Below are 19,837 nucleotides of genomic sequence, written 5' to 3' on the forward strand. Positions count from 1 at the left end.
TTTGGAGACACTGAATTTTTTTGCCAGAATATAATCTGATAAAGTGTAATCCGTTTGTAATGCATTTACATTTTAAACACTATTTTACAGCTACATGAAACCAGGTTTTCACAGCTTTTTAATATATCTTTAATTATCGTCTACACAGGAAGCCAACCATAATCAGATTCTTTTCATGCCAAAGTTTCAAGCCATGGTATCTCAAATTTTTTTTTCTACGTTATGCTTCCTGATTAATGCTTGCAGTGTAGCTCGCTTTATGTGCTGAAACATTCATTTTCAATTAATGGCATGTACTACATAGCTCTGTTTTTCCTTCACAAATGAAAAACTTTCATAACAGTTGTCAGTGTCTGATTCTAATCCTCCATCACATAGATGAAAAAATAATCCCTGGACAGTCAACACCAGCGAAACGTGCCAATCTTAAGAAAATTTATGTCATAGAAATTCATCAAAATTTTCGAATATCTTTTTATACCTCTAATGCAAAATGTCAATCGTTGATTTTGAGAAACTATTTAAAACCTATAAATAAGATTGGCATCTTTTCTCAATGTGCCTATTTTTTCTCTTTGTTTTCCACAAACATCTCACTGAAGCATTGGAGATCAAGTTTCGAAATTCCAAGATTTCTACTTGAGAAATTAACTGACTTCCGTTGAAATGTCTAGGGGCCCCGAAATTTTTTTTTTTTGTGTGTGAAACGAGGAAATTTTTATTTATTTATTTTGTTTTACAAGGATTATTGTTCTCGAATATATTTTAATTAAAATAAACTGTCGTTGAATTTTTCTTAGGATTTGTTTTCATGTTCGCCCGGAGATCAGTGTTTGTTTACGTTGGCTGACCGACGCAACAATTTCCCTTCTGTTATGAAATAAAGAAAGCGAAAAGAACTTTCCTGCTATCTTAAGATAAAGAAGAGAAGAAATTGCTATGAAATTCGGAAGCTGGGGTTTGCCACTTTTACAAGAAATGTCTGACATTCCGTTCATGGAGAAAAGTGAGTAAAATTGATTCCATTGCTCTTATTCTGAGGGCTTAATATTGTTTTACAGATATTTTTCTGCCCATATTTATTAAAACACTAGTTTATACATCGGCGTTACTCAGAATTAAAATACTTTTGCGTCTAATATTTTAAATGTAAAGCTTTAATGTTTTTTTTATCCCTATAGAATATTATAATACACAAAATCTTTATATCGTCAGAAATGTCTTTAATTAAAATCAGAATGTCGACTGCATCAAACGATTTTAAAAACCACCTATAAAATTCCTTATTTCAAAATTGTCTGCAACGACTTTATGAAACATGGAAAAAATTAAAGGAACCATTGCACGGAAATAAAAGTGAAAAAGTTTGAATTTTAAAATAGTGCAAAATATTTCATGTGGAATAATTTGCTCCGATGTTACTGCAGAAATGTAGCAACGTTTCGATTAATTTATAATTAAATGAATATTAAATTCACTGCTATTACACTTTAAAAGTTGATAATATTCATTCTCTTGTCTTAAATAATAAATTTGCAAAGTTTGGTTTATTTTGACCCGGTTGTTTAGGAGATGTGTAACATACATGCATACATACATACATAGCTACTATATTTTTTGTTTATATTATTACAACTATTGATTCAATATCGAATTAATGGGTGTAGTTGAAATCAAAACTGAGGTTATATCATTTAAAGAAACTAAAATTATTGTAGGAGTTGTATTTCAAAATCACGTTGGATTATAACAAAATCTTAACAGCGCAGTACAAAATTGTTAGTACAGCAAAGGTCATAAAGAATGTCAACATTTTGATTACGATTTTTTCAAATAAAATCGAGAATATGACGACAGCAAAATATGTTTTTCTCAATGTAGCTTTTTTAGAAAACATGTAATTGGTGCATAAATCAAAAGAGAATGGTTTATGTACTCACCCTGAAATACATTCTCCCATGCTGACTTTTTAGTGAAATCCAAAACCGAACTCAGTTTTTGAGTGGATTTAATAACTGGAAAAATGCATCGCAGGGAATCTAATTACATTAAAATAGTCCTTGTATTGAACGTATGTACAGGCACTAATCAGTAGATGGAGAAAGCAAGGGCGGGCTAATCGTTAATGCAATGGAATTGCTGTTTAACTTAAGACGGGAAAAATGTAAATCGGCTTTCAGAAAGAATTATGTCAGTAGAGAAATACTTGGATTAGTACTGCGCTATGATGAAGAACTTCTCAACGTAATGACAATTTTAATCTTAGAATTCAACTTCCTCAATTCTCATTTAGCCATTATGGTAATGACCATACTTATCTTCAACGATTTATGAAGAAATAACTGATAGAATAGGAAATGAGGTTTTTCAAAAATATTCTTAAAGATACCTCGGTGCCAAGTACTTTCCATTAAGTGTCAATTCTATACCAGACATATATCATAAGAATCAACTGACTGCAGTGTTAAGATATTCTGGAGTATTCAAGGGTGAAGAAACATATGGAGTTTACTTATATTTCATAGAAAACCTAAGGGGAATCTTCAGCCACTACTCTTTTAAGTTTTTTCAAACACAGCATCAATGTGAGAAATATATGGGATTAATTCTACTAAAATGCCTCGAATATGCTTGTCTGCTTGTTACATAGATCTTCACACTCCAGGTTATCATATAAACAACTCGCACGCTAAATTCTATCTGCAATGCACTCCCTCAATTTAGAAGGACTACATGCTGTGGAAATGGGCATTGGGGCAATTCCATTTTTCAGATTCGCACAAAACCTATATAATTGTTTTTGAACCAGCTGTTGAGATTATGTTGACACATTTTGAAAAAAAAGTAATCATAGCCAAGACTCACCATAGATTTTTAAAAAAACAAATAGCTCTAGGCTCTTTGCTCTAGGGCTGATGCGACCAAGGCCTTATCAAATAGTTAAAAAGATTCCTTTTATGTTTTGCAAGCAATCATTAGAGATAAAAAACATCAATAGAAAAAACAAATGGTTCATTAGGCCGAATGTTTAGTAAGAGGTATGATGAAAAAGAATATATTGTCACGCTAGTTCTCTGGGCTGCGATATTAGATCGAATAATGGCGCCGAAAAGAAACAAATCTGCTTGGGACAGCCGTTGATCTTTTGAAATCACCTTTACGTTTTTAATGGAGCTAAGAGACATGCTTGAGAATAACGAGGCAAGGGCAAATGAAATAACGCAGGCCTAATGCAAAGATGTGGGTCGGTGTATGAAAAAAAACGAAAATCTTTTCGAAGATGGTAGTATGGAAAAAATTGTAGGACTTACAGGGGGAAAAAAGCTGAGAGTCGAAACACATTTGCCTATGTTATACATGCTATGCTCAGAAATTTCACGGTATTTAGATGCTTATAATGAGATTAATACTATTTTTGGCTCTTTCCAAAAAGGACCAACGCCGGAATTAAAGAAGCTGCCCAAAAATTTAGCGAAAATTATTCAGGGGATATTGAACGTGAGTTTGGTGATGAAATATGCATTTTAAATTATGCACTTCATGTCACAATTTTTCGAAAAAAGTGAAGACACAATAGTGACTGAGGTGGATTCTTATAAATTGATATATATATAACATTGTGCAATCAACTTTTCCGAATATATTGACAGCGCTGAATTTTATAGATACCTACATACATTATTGATTTCCTACATGCATGAGCAGAATTTACATAAAAATTGAGATAAGTTACAATTTGGCTTTGTAAATAATATAAATTGAAATATAAAATATGAATTATTTCACAATTTACAAAATATATATATTTTTTATTTAAGGAAATGTCAACCCACTAATAAAAGAGTATTTAGAATGCATAAAAAAATTCATACCTTTTTTACTATTTTGTTAAAAATTAAATATTTTTGTCATTGCGGTTCGTTATTACAGAGGCTCGTTATTACATTTTTTTATTGAAAAAACTGTTTTATTGAAAAAAATTTTAAGTGATTCAATAATCTGAACTAATTAAATTAATTAACAATAACTTTTTTATTATTATTTTTAATATTAATAAATTTAAAATAAATTTATTAATTAAGTTATATAATAATAGTAAAATTAACATATAAATATGAAATTAAAGTCAATAATATATTTTGGGTTTAGAGAGTTGAGAAAAGAAGACTCCTGAAGACTGATTTGCCTATGGGCTCCTGATCCCTGGCCCTGATTTTAATATTAAATGGCAATAAATGCGGTTTGTGAATAAACCAAAGAAAGATTTTTTTCGAATGATGAAATACTATATGCATAAAAAATAAATATTACATAAATGATAAACATAAATTTTCGCTCATAGCCTAAATTGAGATTATTTTAGTTTCTAATTAAATTATGAATTTTACCATATTTATATATCGAACATAGTGCTTATAGTGTTCAGATTATGTATTGTGTAGTGCTCATATTATATACTGAACATAATGCTGATCATTAACAGGCTCTCCTTTCTGTTTTAAATTTCCGAAACTCCGAAAAATATAAAGTAAATAAATAAAATAAGTAAAAAAACAATGCTATATAAAATTTTAAATGGATGGAAAGAAGAAGTCACTTTCTCTGCTCATGAAAAGACTCAAAATTAGTTTTCAAAAATGCTTTTACTTGTCAGGCTGTTTAAAGAGATGAAGTAAAATATTAAAAATGTTTTCATCTAATGACTGAGCACAAAACACCGACAATTCAAATAAAATTGAAAACAATTTTTGAATGATATAAAAGTAAAATATTCATGAAGTTAATTTTTTTATGCTGCGAAAATCATAATAAACCATTCAGTATATTTTTAAAGGATTTTCTCTTGATTTTATAAAGCGATTATATTTAATTAATGTTTGCTCAAAACAAATTTTTGAAACTTCAACGTTTGGGACAAATGATCCGCAGTATAAAATTCGTGTCGTTTCATTTTAGAAAGAATCATTGCTTAGACATTATCTATAAGATATAGAAATACCATGGAGAATTCAAACCAACTAGAGTATGAGATAAGAAAATCATCGCTTCATTTTTGTTTCAGCAATAGATCTTAAATGCATGAGATTGAAAGAAATCGATATAATAGACTTCTTTCTAAATGTAACTAATCGAACATCAGTTAAAGAACTGAAACTTTGTTTTAATATTACTGTAAATCTCATACAATATTGTAATTTTGTATTAGGAAAACATTTGACAGTTTTTTTATTATTTTTTGCGATTGATACTTAATTGTCTAATATACATACATGGTATGAAATTCATTTCTCAGTTAAAATTTCAAAAATATACAAAGCTTATATATTTAACATAAAATGTCTCATACAAAATTGATAATATTTTACTATTTTTATCGCTTTGAATAAATTAATAAATCTAAAATAAATAATGAAATGTATTCGAGTCTCAGAAAACAACAGAGGGACTCATTTAAAAAAAAATCTCCCTCCAGATTGAAGGGATTCTTACCTTCTATTTTGTAAGAAATCTTGAAATCAATTTCCGTCCCCACTTCTTTCTGATGAAAGATTCCCTCTGTTCTTGGATGTGAGATATAATTTTATGAGACTCAGACGCTCTGGTGTGTGTTCAGCTGAAAACCTGCTCTTGACGAGACACTGTTGGGCAAGTTCATTTCGCTTCAACCCCAATACTCAGAGATGGTATATTAGGGCTCATGGAAAAAATCCCGAATAAAAATGAATCATACGAATGGTTTACTTCGAAAGAATTGACAATAAAGCTTGTTAATTTCTAAAAATACCAGTAAGAGAGTTCTTTCAACTATCTTGTGTACATACGCAATATGGCATGGTTCATGCATAACATGCATTAACAGCAGAATGGCGAGAACCGAGTATCCATTTGGATTACTTGTCTTGGGTAGATTTAGTTTACAATTTGATTCAAATCTAAAGTTCTGGTGTCAAGACAATAAATCAATATTCAATTTCCTCACTTGTTGTATTTTTGAGCAATCGCATTCATATATACACGGATAGACATCAAATTTTAGTCCGATTCGACATTTTGTCGAATTATGCGGATCTACTATTTTGTGATGAAACGATGTACCAAATATCATCCCATCGATGTACCAAGTTCAATGTCTGTTTGGGTTTAAAAGTTTTGAATTCAAAATGTGATAGTATTCTGCATTTTTAGTGTTAAGATTCAATACGAAATTTCATTCTTCTAGCTCTATGCGTAATCGTATCATCAGGCAGATAAATGTCAGAAATTATTTTTTAGACTCGTAGAAATGATTCATCATAATCTCGAAACCGAATTTTTTTTTCTGTATTTCGGATGCGAGAAAGTATTTGGCATTTTACATAGTTCAAGCACTTTATTTCAAAGGAAAATTCCAAAGACACCACGGATTTCAAACTTTATTACTATTAAGGTATTCAGAATTTCAAATTCTGTAACTCTCATTTTCGGCAAGAATAATGGAGAAATAAGGAACAGAATGTGTCAACTGGATCTTTTTTCATTTGAATTCTATTTACTTTGATCTCAAGGAGCATTCATTATGAGGGACTGAAAAAAAAATTCTTGCGGCCCCAGAACAGGTTGTAAAATTTTAATGATGAGTCATTCAAAGTATTCATGCATTTAATCAATGCTTCCCACTTTTATAAAACAAAACTTCATTTATCCATTTTTTTTCATCTAAAGATGATTTATTTTCAAAGATGAAGAAGAAAGAAAAAGTTATTTTAACTGAACGAATCGATTGTCCTGTTTATAATGGATTCAATAGCGCACAGATTTTTATCCTCAGTTTCACGTATGAGAGCTGTGTACTTCACTATGTACGAAAGAAAATTGGTATTTGTGTATTGGTTGCACAGCATTGGCGAACTATAGTTACGAAATATAATTTTTTAACATGAATGTAGCGTTTTTATTGAATCTCGCATGCGATCTTTGGTGATTAATCACTGGCATGTGGTTAATATTCAAGCATCAGAAAATTAAATATGTATTGTAGATTTTTTTTTTACGGTCGATTGAAAAAAAAATTCAACATAGAATTACAATTGTAATCAGAAGATTACAAATCATATTTCGTTTATTAGCGTTCACATGCATGTAAAAAGTCAGATCGACAGATTGTTAATCCCTTGTCGAGTTTAATTCCAAATTTGATACAAATCCTCATTTCCAATACCAACATATGTACATATTTTATCCATCTAGCACTGTAAGTTTTGTATTATCGTATGTACTCGGACAGCTGGAAGACAGATTTCCTCAGAATAGATTTTGTTCAAAATTTGAAACAAATCGTTTAAATTTGGTGTTAAGTCCAGGTAAAAAATTCCGTCAGTCTAACTCAAAGAGTTTTTGAGTTATAGTGTTCACAGACAGAGAAACATAATTCTAAAAATAAGTTTTTTGGATTCATAAAGGTCTAAAACGTGGAAATTCATAAACTCTTGAGTTCGAATTTTTTTGGCGACTTTAATACTTTTTCCTGATATACGAGAAAGTGAAAAACTAACTTTTTGAAACAGGTAAAATTTTATCAGAAAAAAAAGAGATATTAAAATATTAAAGATGAAACTACCCTTTATAATTTCGAAAGGGCTTCTCATTTCATCAATAAACATCTAATGTTAACCAAGAACTAAATTATATACATTACACAAATATTTGATAGTTACTAATTGTTTCATAATTTGTTGAGAATTACAATTTATGATAGATTAGTTTTAATCCCTTCCCTATTTCTAACGCAGTTCTCGTTTACCGCATGATTTCATAGCCACAGGCTTACATGCTTCTTCTCTATTCATGGCATGGGCGCCTTAAGTCAAAAATATGCTCAAGGCTTATTGCATTCAAAATCAGCAAGTGCTCACTTGCCGTTTGCATAAAAAAAAATTCTTTGAACATCGTGTTTGAATATGGTGAGAAATTCCCCCTTCTGCTGAGCAGTTTTCTTTGTCATTCTTTCCACAACTTATTTTTCTTCTTTTTTGATTTATTGCATTTATGTGTGTTAATTGTTATTTTGCTTTTTCTTACACCTGAAAGTGAAATTCTGTTAAGATATATTGATGATCTGAGTATATTTAAATTTAAGCATTTGAAATCTATTAGCAATACTATTTTCACAGATGAATTTAAACTAATGAAAACCAGTGACTATCAAGACTCTATAATTTTTAAATTTGATTATTGACCAACAAATGATTTAAAATTTGATACTTATGACAAAAGAAACAAATTTCATGAATATTTTCTTTCGTCAGCAACACCGTCTCTTTCCGGGAAAGTAGTGTTGAATGACTTGATTCTTAAAAGGGAATATGTCATAATACTAGGCCTTAGAAATTTCTTTTCATAAATTGATTCATAGCTCACTGGTTATTAATGACTTAATTCAAGTGTTCCTGGAGATAGGAATCATCTCAATTTTTAAAAGTGAACAATCTGTGGGGCTTTTTACTAAATAATTTAGAATATTAATTTCATACGTTACTTCAGAACATTGTTTAATAATTTTATATAGATCAGAAAAAGAATGAATCAATTTTTTGAATTAAAATAATTTAATTCTTCATAAACAGCACGATCATCTGGATTAAGTTTTTGTGAAACAAAGCGCGTATCATATCTTATTTTATTTTTATTATAAAAATCTATCGATCTTTCTAAAGCCAAATTACGAGTTTCATTAGAATGTTCGTAATAAATATTTAAACCAGTAGGAGAGTCATGAAGTGAAGTATCAAAAAACATTAATGTTGGGAGTTAGTTATTAAAGGAGATGATGAATTCTATTCATTAATAACTTGCTTTAATAGTTTTGTCTATGGAATTTTAGCTGACAAAAATTTATATTTAAGCTTTTCTGAAGACAAATTAGTTGAAGGTAAAAGATTTTTCACATTGTAGAATTTTTTGACATCAGAAGCAAAGGCAGCATTTTTATTTATTAGAATTCCTTCAGGGATTTCAGTTTGAAAAGCCAATATTGATATTAGTTTGAAAATTTTAAATTTTTTAATGGAAAAGTTCAAACATGTATGTTGCCTAGTCATTTACAATTTATAGAAATTTTTAGTTGTCTTCTAATAATTATGGTTCTCCAATTGTGCCAACAGAAATGCATTCAATAGGCTCACTTGTGGGAGGTACTTGTTGGAAGCTTTTGTTCTTTTTTTTTACTTAATAAGTTTGTGTACAAATAATTTTAACACATTCAGTAATATCAAAGGTGATATTAAGCTATTAGTACTGAAGAGTAATTTGATGAAACACCAGGAGGACAAATTCTTTATTAGCTTGATTTAACAATTTCAGCCTTATTGAGATAATTATTTTAGATAGATTTTTCTTTTTAATTATTATTACATCTTTGACTAGACGGTACATAAATCTAAATAAATTTCCACTCGTCTGTTGGGTTTTAATATAATTTATACTGAGCTGAAGGGTGAAGATGATGAAGCATCAGATGCCTGGATAATTTATAAATTTCAAAACTAGTGGACCTCTTTTGATATTCAATTTCATAGTCAAATATTCTTAACTTTAGTGACCATCGGATAAACCAACTCCTTAAATTTTTGACATTTTTGAGTCTAACGAAAGCCTTATGACCTGTATGAATGGCTAGGATATCACAAAACTACATGAATGCATGGCTAATCATATGTTTCAAGAAGAGCTCTGTTTATTTTAAAATATGTTTCAAGATAACAGAACAAAATTAGGTTTGTAACATCTGGAGTAATTGCAGTCCAGTCTTTGAGTCATCAAATCTCTCAATATTATTAACAAAATAACTAAAACAATTCAAACTTTGCTCTCTCAATCTACAAACATGATTCTATACTGGATTAAAGCTCATGGTGGCTTTGGAAACGAAAATAGTAATCAATTAGCAAAAAGTTTTACAATCGAAAGAACTCCTATCTGATCTATAAAAACCGACAGGTTACTTGAAGAAAAAATTAATGCAGATACTTATAGAATCTTGGCTAAGAGAATGAGAAGGAACATCTAGCCGTCACTTTTTTAAAATCTCATTCACGTTTGCACTGATTCCTTGGCAATGGTCCAGGAACGAAATTCTATTAGTTACTGAGCAAGGCCCATTTCCGAATTATTTCGAAAGATTCAGATTGGTTGAGTCGAACAATTGTATGAAGAGTCAGGAATATTCATATATACACTACACTACTTCTTTTCTTTTATCTTATTCTACATTTTTAAGTCTTTATAAAGTTCCCTAGCTTTGAAATATTATCTCAAATCCCCTACAAGAAAATGACTGACTATCCTTACGTAGTTCATGCAGCCCAATGAGCAGCTGCTTAAATGCTGAAACCTGATTTTGTCATCATCACGCAAGCACAAGCTCTTGACAGAACATTGAACCTCTATAGATGACGCTCCTTATTTTTCAATATCGTTTCATCATAAATACTTTTTCAAAACTTTTGTACATTTTTTTTTTCATATGCTCATTTTTTTCCTTGTCTAGTACCTCAATACTATTCTAAAATTTCTAATATACATATAAATATGTACAATTATTCAGGTAATATCTTTTAAAACTTTGGATGCATTAATGCATTTTCGTTATTATTTTTCTTCTCTTCGTCAAGAACTTGTTTTCGTTGCTTTGATTGAATTTGTACTCTGTTAACCTGCATTTAGAAGTGCTGTACGATTAATTAATTCATACTTCCTTTGATTTTTATTTGCCTACTTTCCTGTTTTTTTTTAAACTAAATTTTGAAATTCAATTCCCCATTTCTTCATGCAAAGTTATTTTAGAATATATATTTTAATTGTGAGTGAAACTTTTTTTTTCATGTATATCTGGATTTTTCTCCCTTTATTTTGTACTTGACACTTTATTTGCAAGATTACAGCTGAAAGCTCCATGATTATTCATCCCCATCAACTGAGTGGCAGTCCATCAAAAGAAAATAAATAATATAAAATGGCGGTTCAACAACAATTTTGCTGAAAAAAAATTTCATAATTCGTATGTTATAAAAATAATTCCACTTTTTTAAACTTTATTTCGTATAATTTTAAACATTTCTTCTTCCATATTTTACTCACAAATATTTTTATGAAAATAATTCTACCCTTTTAAATTTTATTTCGTATAAACATTTCTTCATCTATATTCTATTCATAAATATTCTTTAAAAAAGAATATCTGCTTCAGAATTTTCTTTTTCACTCACATCTCTCTTAAACTAAACAAGAGCGACCTACACTCTAAGAATGGGAATTTGATGTGAATATGAATGGCAAATTTTGACCATGAAAATTATTTAGGATATCTATTATGGCAAGGTATTCTAATTCTGGATTAAATTTATTATAAATATGTACTAATCTTAAAAACTTTTGAAGTTCTTTAACATTAATGAGTTTTTTTATTTTTCAGATAGTTTTAATGATGGCATTGTTAAGAATAACTCTATCTTGTTCACTTTCATAACCCAAGAAGCTGATTTTAGTTTGGACAAAAACAGTATTGCATAGTTTCAATATAATATTACCCTTTTTGCAAATATCAAATATAGTTTTCAGATTTTTCCAATAAGCTTGTTTTGAGGGAGAAGATTTAATGAAATCATCGAAATAATTAAATGCGAAACCAATTTTTTGCTTGGTCAATAATTATGAAATTAATTTATTGAAAATTGCAGGAGTTCATTTCAAATGGTAATTTGCAACACTCATATTGAGGAAAATTTGTGCAGAAAGTAAACTTTTCAATTTCTTTTGTGTGAATACTTTCAACCCAAATCTAAAGAACAAAATTTTTTACTTTAGGTAATTTATCAAACAAACTATTCATGAGAAGTAAGACGTCAGAGTCTGACTTGCATAAAATTTTTAATTTTATGAAATCAATGCATGTTCCAATCTTTTACCATCATCCCGTTTAAAAATTAAATTTGCCGTAGCCAAACAGGGACTACTGCTTTTTTTTAAAAATTAAATTAGCTTGTAATAATTTCTTAACCTGATTCTTACTTTCTTGTTTCTTCAAGAGAGAGGAAGTACGATAAGTGCTATTAGTGAGTTAAAGTTGAGCATGGTTTTTTAAAGTTCATCTCTGAGTTCAATTATAGTTATCAACAAAATTCCTTATTATCCATTTATTAGAATTATTAGTAGGATTTATTAAAAGAAATTGCCTCACATAAGTGACTAAGCTATTTGTTAGTCTTTTTCATATAATTGTTGGAAATTTTATATTTGTCTACATTTAGTTTTTTGTAAAAATATTGAGAAATTTTTTCATCATTAAATATTTTTGGAAAAAATTACTACAACTGGTTATTAAATGAGAAATAAATTTTTCATTTCAGAGGCGAATGAGCTCTTCCCAGTTTTCAATTTTATCATAAATTGATATATTCTATATGTTTCGATAATGCACTGTTTTTTTAAGAAATTGAAAAAAATTTTGCAGATTTCCATGGATCAAATAAATTAAGTTGTTGATATTTATCATAGAAATACAGTGTGAATCAAATTAAACAAATGGAATCAAAATCACTTTTAACATACTCTCCTATATAAAAAGATATTTTCGATTTAAAAAATAATTCAGCACAGATTTAGCCGATAGGGGAAAATGGCGTTGCAGTATAAATAATTTTTTTTTTATTTTCGAAAAGAACATATAACTTCTTTTCTTTCATGTGAAAAAAAGTTGGAGCTCTTAAACTGAAATAACGTGAAAAGGGATTAAAAGGTTGACGTGCAATATATTTCACATAACACATAAGAAGAATATAAAAATAAAACACATATTCCCTTCCAAAAACTTTATTGCAGCGATATTTTGCATTTTAATATCATTGCGTGGTTTGAAATTTCTTCTTTCACTCTAATCTAAGAATCGCATGCCCCACAAAAGTACGGAGAAATAAACAGCAGCATGTATTTTCATATCCATGGATATTTAAAAGATTCCAAGAAACCTTTGTTTTAAAGACTACTAAGTTTATAATATCATTTTTAAAAACTGTGCTTTTTAAATTAACCATAGTCTTAGAGATAAGATCGGGTGAATGAGCTTGCCATGATGTTTGAAGTCACTCATTCTGTCATCCGAAATCCTTTGCTGTTAAAAACTTTTATGTGACGAAAAATCTTGAGCACGATAGAAGTATTGCTATTTTTCTGGTAAAGGAGTTTAATGAGTAACTCTCAATCCTGTAAAATGAGTGCCATAGCCACTAAAATTGTAGTTTAAGGGAAAATTGATTCATACTCTCATTATTTGGCAGAAGAACTTCAAACACTTTCAATTTTATGCAAATAAACAGAGCTACAGTTCCATTTTTCCAATATCGGCGGAAAATTTGAATTATTTATGAGAAAATTTCAGTCTTAGGAGAAAACAGCAACATGCCGAGAAGATACAGAGAAAGCGGTTGGGTGTGGTTGAAACAAAATCAAAAGAATTGTTTGAATTCATTTGAAATATTTTAAGATTTTTCCATTACAAGGATTTAACTAAGAATGGATCGAACTCCAGAGTAGAAAAGAACATTTTCCGAGAAATTTTAAGCTCCTATATAATTAAAATTTTCTTAGTGCAAAGCAGATATCCCGTCCTTTCAATAAAATACGGAAAAAGATAACAGACATTTTGGAGGAAATACAGTTGTTTACGATCCAAAAATTCATCTTATTTTAATCTTGGAACATATTTCATTAAGTGACGAAAAATGTCTTTAAACAATTTTTAGTAGTTAAATGTCTTCGAGCTAGGACTATTTTTAAGGAAAACACCATTCGCATGTCACCAGTGATGCATTCAAATTGAAAAAATAGGCCTAGAGTAGAAGTGATAATCCCTTTTATTCCCAGGCTTTTACGCATTCGAAAGGGAGATTTCTCGAAGAAAACATGACACTTTTTCAAGACTTGTAATCTTCACATGACAGGGCTGATCAATAATTGGCAGTTAAAATTACAGTAGTTAGTTTTTCAAAGACAAGTGAGAAACTAAAAATTTGCATAGAAATTAAAGTTGTTGTTTCCAATGGCACTTGCAATGAACAAGCTCGCTGACGAAGTCAGCGATTTTAAGCTGAAGGTGCGTCTCTTGTTTTTTCAGTAGCGCCAACTAGGGTCAAAAGTACGTCTTAGTTACTCACGCATTACATTCACTTGCACAGCCCCTTTTAACAAGGGGGGGGGCATATTCACACATCTCACAGATAGAACAGAGGAAGAACAACCATGCCCGAACCGAGACTCGAACCCAGGACGCCCAGATCATAGGGAAGACACGCTACCCCTATGCCAGGATGCCGGCGAAATTAAAGTAAAAGTAATTATCCCTTAGAATTTAAATGGCGGAAAATAGTTTACATTAAAAGCTGGCAAAAACTGACTTTATTATAAATATAGATAATTACTTTAAATATTTCAGTAATTGTAGTTGAGTTCCAAAGGCCTAGTTAATATACCAAGTCGGCAATTCTATATTTTCATTTTCCCAATTCCCCTTTCGGTGTCACAAAAAATGCAACAATTAATTTGTCTTTCTTTTTCTATGGTTTGAATGTTCACCGGATCTGCATTGCTTCACGCGCCACCTTCCCAAGGTGGAAATATTACATATATCTAATATCATATATATCTAATAATATTCATATATCTAATATCACTATCATAATATCCATATATCTAATATCACTATCATAATATCCATATATGTAATATCACTTGCAATATTACATACATCTAGTATCATATCATTCACACACAATTTTTATTGTTTGCAAAAAAATTCAACCATTTTTCTGTATAATAATTAAACTTCATATATGGCGTAAATTAATTTTGATTGAAAATATTAATTTTAAATTTAATAATTTAAAAATTTTGGCTCATACAAAACTAAAACTTAAAATATTCTGAAAGTTCATATCGTTTGTTACATCTTAAATAAAATACTACATGTTAAATATTGTAGCAGTCGATGGTACCACTGAAGAAAGTTATGCGTATAATCGTAATAGGTCCTCAGATTGCCGAGATTTCCTGATGTGTACTTGAAACAAACACTCCTATAGAATTTGACTGGTATTAAGTTGTTTTTTAGAACATAAAAAAATTGAGCCAAAGGTACTTTTATGTCTGTCTTCTAACTCCTATATTAATAATTTTTCAGCCAACTCGGATAATACGTACTCTTCATTTTCTAAAAAAACCAGCGTTTTTCGAAAAGCTTCAAAATGTAATGAAGGCAATCGATTGTGCCTTTGGACTCCTTTCATAAATAAGAGTCCCAAATGTAATGCAATTTTGATATCTTACCAAAACCATTTATCTAGCTTATTGTGTTCATATACGCATAGATAAATCGACCTATCAGTTGGTTCTTTGATGGAATCGGTTCAATATTTATGTGCATCAATCGGTTCAATACTCATGTGTAGTTCTGGCTATAAAACTATATGCTAAATTTTATAAATCTTGCTTATTGCTTTACTGAGTTATTTGTATTATGTGCAGAGTAACGAAAGTAGGGATAGACTTTACTCTGACACATTTCATTTATACTTTGACAGAAATCTACAATTTTAGCAATTAGAACGCATACCAAACTTCAGATGTCCAGGTCTTTGCGTTTAAAACCTAACATAATCACTGACATAATTAAAAACGTTTTTTCGGACTTCGAAAGGTCTGAAATGAATTTTTTTTTCTTGACGATTTCGCTTTGATATACGACAAAATGAAAATGCCATGCTAAGTTTAAAGAAATAGCATCATCAAATTTTTAAACACTTTTGGCTTCAAAATCATAATTAGAGTAGGGCTCTAACATAATAACTAATCGCATTAATCTTATATTTTAATTTCACATTCCTATGTCAGTGGGCAGATAACTTTCACGATTGCTGTCAAATTGAGATTGAACATGAAATGCTTTCATTGTAGTGAAAAATTCTGGAGAATAAACTTTCTAATAGAAGATTTAAGATGATTTTAGAAGTGAAATGTATCCAATGTATCCAGTCGTTATAAAAACTTGTGATCGAATTGTATTTGTGTGTTTTAAGGTATTTTGTTGATAAACGGGCACGATGACCGGTTCAAGATGGCGGACGGTGTGCTTGATGTGTTGTACGCGTCTCTTGAAAATCACTTTGAAACTATTGATATGGCGCTCGTTTCGAAGTGCAACATGAACCATGAGTTGAGGGAACAAGCCAAGAATGCCTTGGGTGAGTTAAAAATTGCAATTACTAAAAGTTTTGAACGATTACAATCCGTTAATTATCGTAAGGCTTGCGAAGAAAGTCTGGCTGCTTTGGTTGCAAGGCCATCTTACGCTGAGGTGGTATCGCCATCTAGGGGCGACTTTGTAAACAATTCGCGAAATAGTTGTCCTCTTATTGTCAGCGCTACTGAAAGCTTTGAAAATGCCTCTTCCAATGATGTGCAAAAAATGCTAAAAGAAGTTATAAATCCAAGAGAGAAGAAAATAGGAATTAAAAATGTTAGAGCAATAGCTAATAATAAAGTTATTGTTCAATGTTGCTCCTCGGCTGACCGGGACAAATTAAAAAATGAATTGAAAACTAATGGTTTACTTCAATCGGTTGAACCAAAGGGGAAAAATCCGGCCCTTCTTGTTAAAAATGTGCCAACTGAAATAGACAATAATGAAATTGCTAACATAATATTTGATCAAAATCCTGATATCTTTGCGGACGGTGAAAGTAGCAAAGACATCAACTTAAAATTCACCTTGAAGAAATTTCCAAATAACAGACATGTTGTGTGTGAACTTCCACCTAATCTCCATCAAAAATGTTTATCTTCTGGTTATTTACACTTTGAATGGTCTATTTGCAGGGTCGAAAATTTTGTAATAATAAATAGGTGTTTTAAGTGCCTTGGTTATAATCACAAAGCAGTGGATTGTAGGAATTCAGTTGCTTGTTTTAAATGTGCTGAAGAACATAAAAGTGAACATTGCGAGAATACAGCAAGCCAAGTTTGTGTTAATTGCATTCGCTACAATAAAAAGATAAAGGATGCCAGTAAGAAAGTTGATGTTAAACATAGACCTTTTGCGGATAAGTGTCCCACGCATATTTTTATGAAGAGCAGAAATATTTCAAGAATTTCTCATGTTTAATTCGTCCAGATCAAGTCTTAGAGTTATTCAGCTTAACCTTCACCGCTCAAAGATTGCTACTCAGCAGCTCATTCTTAACATGGACACTTCGGACATAGATGTTGCTCTTGTTCAGGAGCCTTACGCTTATAATGGTTCTCTTCCTTTCTTTCCATCTTCGTATCGCACGTACTTCAACGCAGGTTGTGATACTATCAAGGCGGCGATCATTGTTCGTAACCAAGCACTTTCAACTTTTTTTGATTTAAATAATGTCGATTACAATATGGTTTTTATTCACATCACGTTCAATGCTTTCAAATTTATTCTTCTGTCCTACTATTTTGAACCCAACAGAAATATTGATTTGGATTTACATAAAATCAGTGAAGTGTTTGCCGTAATAGATTGCCGTAGGCTAATCTGGGGTATGGACGCTAACAGTAAGTCCGAACTCTGGCACAGTCCAATTTCCGACTCTCGCGGTATTAAGCTCTGTGACTTTTTAAGTATGAACAACTTATTTGTAATTAAGGAAGATTGTGGTCCTACCTTCAGTGGCTCTCAGGGCTCCAGCTATATTGATATAACTGTTGTGGGAACAGATGTGCTAGGTGACGTTTCATATTGGTGCCTTCCAGAATATGAATCCCTTTCCGATCATAATACAATTGAATTTGAAGTTACTGCGACAACTAATCCCTCTACCTCTAACAGATGCAATAATTTTCTATATTTCAATGTTAAGAAGACAAATTGGGATCGCTTTGACTCTTTTTGCAAGCAACCTTTTGTTGACCTTTCTAATCGTATCGATTCTTGTGCTGATGTGGACACCTTAATATCTGTCATAGAAAACTTTCAAGATGTAGTCCTTTCTGCCTCTAAAGCCTCAATGCCTATTAAAAAGATAAGAATGCACTGGGTTCCTTGGTGGAGCATAGAGATTGAGTGTATGAGGAAAAGGCTCAATGCTGCTAGGCGCAGGTATCAAAGAACTCGAAATTTTATTCTTAGAAATCTTTATAGACAGAAGTATTTACAAATAAAAGAAAATTACAGTTCAATGCTTGAAGAGGCTAAAGTCCAATCTTGGAAGGACTTTCTAGAGGATATTAACGAACATAATGTTTGGAAGAAAATCTATGCGTACGGTATAAAACAAAACTTCATGAAAAAAATTGAAGTCTCTGGGATTCGTCTTCCAAATGGTTCCGCCACCACTTCTGTTGAAGAAACTATAAATGAGATTTATAAAAAATGCTTTCCTATCGATACTATTAATACGGATACTCCTTTCCACGGATTGCAACGAACTAAAGCCTTGGAAAATTATTCTTTGAGTCTTGATCCTCTATTTACTACTGCAGAAATAGATGGAGTGATTAACTCCCTTAAGCTTAATAAATCTCCCGGTCCTGATTGCATACAAAATGAAACTTTGAAACGCATTCACTTGATGTTCCCCTGTTTTTTTTCTAAACTTTTTAATGCCTGCTTACAGCTTAGTACCTTTCCGCGCTCCTGGAAGAGAGCAAACATCTTTTTAATTCCGAAAAATAATGACTTTCGTGGTCCACATCTGGACAATTTGAGATGTATCAGCCTCCTACCAACTATTGGAAAATGTCTTGAAAAGCTAATTGTTAATAGGATTTCCTGGTTTTTGCACAGTAAAAAACTTTTAAACGAGACCCAGTTCGGTTTCACTCCGCAAAAATGTTGTGAAGATGCTCTCCTTTACCTGAAAGACGTAGTTGATAAAGGCAAGAAGAAAAATATGCTTACAATTTTGATTTTTCTTGATATCAAAGGAGCTTTTGATCATGCTTGGTGGCCGGCTATTCTCGTTTTGCTCAAAAATTTCGCTATTCCAAGTAACATATTTCATCTGGTCAGAGATTTCTTGAATGATAGGTCTGCCTCTCTTACACTCGGTCGTGTTTCAGTTTCCCGTTCCTTGCAAAGGGGCTGTCCCCAAGGCTCCATCTCTGGTCCACTTCTGTGGAATTTAATAATGAACAGCCTTCTTGCCAAACTTTCGAAGATCACTGGATGTGAAACCATAGCCTTCGCGGACGATCTGCTCATCTGCTTTCAGGGAAAATGTCTTGATGATATTTTTGAACTTGCTCAAAGCACATTGGGTGATATTTTAAACTGGGCAAGAGATTTCAAAATGGAATTCAACCCAAATAAATCAAAGGTTATGGCTATTAAGAAAAAGAACGTGGACTTTTCTAGCAAACAACTATTTTTTGACAACATACGACTTGAAATGGTAAATGAAATCAAATACCTAGAGGTAATGCTTGATGACAAATTCTGTTGGAAAAATCATATTTTATATCTTTCCAAAAAATGTGAAAACCTTCTGAAAGGACTTAATCGTGTCTCTTGCAACACCTTTGGATTGAAATCCAACGTTATTGGCATGATCTACAAACAGGGAATTGTTCCTTTTATCTGCTATGCTTCTAGGGTTTGGGGTAATGCTTTGAAAAAAAAAAGATTAACTGTCGAAATCTTCGTAGAATTCAAAGAAGAATTTTACTTAGAGTTATACGTGGCTACAGAACTGTAAGCTACGAAGCCTGCTTTGTCATTTCGGGATTTCCCCCAATTGACCTTTTCGTCCTTCAAAATAAAGATTTCAAAGATAACGTTATA

The 19,837-nt window shown here is 31.1% G+C and overlaps 1 protein-coding gene across 2 annotated transcripts in view; it reads right to left on the reverse strand.

Moving 5' to 3' along the window:
• The window catches only part of LOC129958502 (sodium- and chloride-dependent glycine transporter 1-like), a 121,481-nt gene that overhangs the window by 60,118 nt on the left and 41,526 nt on the right, over window positions 1-19,837 (reverse strand). Inside the window, exon 1 of one of the 2 annotated variants that reach the window (XM_056071025.1) lies at window positions 5,491-5,577. The exons of the other annotated variant lie outside the window; for it this stretch is intronic. The gene's annotated coding sequence lies outside the window, so the exon portion shown is untranslated. Of the gene's footprint in view, window positions 1-5,490; window positions 5,578-19,837 lie in introns of those variants that run through there. 2 annotated transcript variants of the gene reach the window in all.

This window comes from Argiope bruennichi, chromosome X1 (genome assembly GCF_947563725.1).
Source record: "Argiope bruennichi chromosome X1, qqArgBrue1.1, whole genome shotgun sequence".
Lineage (NCBI taxonomy): Eukaryota > Metazoa > Arthropoda > Arachnida > Araneae > Araneidae > Argiope > Argiope bruennichi.